General features: G+C 39.7%; 1 pseudogene; it reads left to right on the top strand.

Moving 5' to 3' along the window:
- Positions 1 to 693: 693 nt before the first annotated feature.
- LOC104658339 lies at positions 694 to 1,094 on the top strand (annotated as a pseudogene).
- The last annotated feature ends 583 nt before the right edge of the window (positions 1,095 to 1,677 follow it).

Here is a 1,677-nt window from a genome sequence, read left to right as displayed (position 1 = left end):
AGCCTCCTGAGTAGCTGGGATTATGGGCGCATGCCAGCAAGCCCAGCTAATTTTTGTATTTGTAGTAGAGACGGGGTTTCACCATGTCGGCCAGGCTTGTCTCAAACTCCTATCCTCAGGTGATCCACCCACCTTAGCCTTGTAAAGCGCTGGGATTAAAAGCATGAGCCACCGAGCCTGGCCTAGATCATAATTGCTTATCATCCTTTATATCATAACTGTACTAAATAAATTTGGCCTAGAGATCTAGCTCAAAATTTTATGCTATGCAGGAATTTCCTTTAACCACTCCTTGTGTTAAGTGGTTAGTCAGCTTTTGTTATCATTGTTAGCTAAGAGAATGCATCGGAAAACACCTAGAACCGGTCCTGGTACAGTTAACTTGTTTTGCTTAAAACCATTTTTAAAATGAAGAAATTTTACCGGTGAATATTATTAAATTTATTCAAAGATTTACTGATTGCTTATATTCTTTTTTCTTTACTGATTGTGTAAGCAAAACATATTATTTTCACAAATTCATGTATCTTTTTGTGCATATATTAACATTAGTATATTTATTAGTCTTTATTTTACAGAAATTGATCATATATGTCTTACATTTTTAAACATGTCTTAGATATCTTTTTATGTAAATAAAAATAGGTCTATCTGTTGTTTTCCTCCCTGGCTTTCTGAGCATAGACTGCCATCATGAGTGACACGGTAACTATCCGCACTAGAAAGTTCATGTCCAACCGACTACTTCAGAGGAAACAAATGGTCATTGATGTCCTTCACCCCGGGAAGGCAACAGTGCCTAACACAGAAATTCAGGGAAAACGAGCCAAAATGTACAAGACCATACCAGATGACATATTTGTATTTGCATTCAGAGCTCATTTTGTTGGTGGCAAGACAACTGGCTTTGGCATGATTTATGATTCCCTGGGTTATGCAAAGAAAAATGAACCCAAACATTGACTTGCAAGACATGGCCTGTATGAAAAGAAAAAGACCTCAAGAGACCAACGAAAGGAACGCAAGAACAGAATGAAGACACTCAGGGGACTGCAAAAGCCAATGTTGGTGCTGGCAAAAAGCCGAAGGAGTAAAGGTGCTGCAATGATGTTATCTGTGGTTGTTGTGGATTTTTCACGAGAAGATTAGTAAACTAAAAGTTTTTTTTTTTTTTTAAAAGGTCTATCTTATTCATTTTAATGCTGCAATGTATTATTCCATTTTATGGCTGTACCATAGTCACTTATCTAAACCCTCTAGGGTACACATTTCTTTTTTTTTTGATATGGAGTCTCACTCTGTAACCCAGGCTGGAGTGCAGTGGTGCAATCTCGGCTCACTGCAAACTTTGCCTCCCGGGTTCAAGCGATTATCATGCCTCAGCCTCCCGAGTAGCTGGGATTATAGGTGTGTGCCACCACACCTGGCTAATTCTTCTATTTCTAGTACAGACAGGGTTTCACCATGTTGGCCGGGCTGGTCTCGAACTCCTGACCTCAAATGATCCGCCTGCCTCAGCCTCCCAAAGTTCTGGGAGTACAGGCGTGAGCCACCATGCCTGGCCAGTTACACTTTTCATTTCCACATTTTGACATTTCTGAAATTACTTTTTAGTTATTTTATTTATTTATTTTGAGACAGGGTCTCCTTCTGTCACCTAGGCTTGAGTACAGTGGC

This window comes from Rhinopithecus roxellana, chromosome 15 (assembly GCF_007565055.1).
Source record: "Rhinopithecus roxellana isolate Shanxi Qingling chromosome 15, ASM756505v1, whole genome shotgun sequence".
In the NCBI taxonomy this organism is placed as follows: Eukaryota; Metazoa; Chordata; class Mammalia; order Primates; family Cercopithecidae; genus Rhinopithecus; species Rhinopithecus roxellana.
This window is presented reverse-complemented; position numbering and strand designations above follow the sequence as displayed.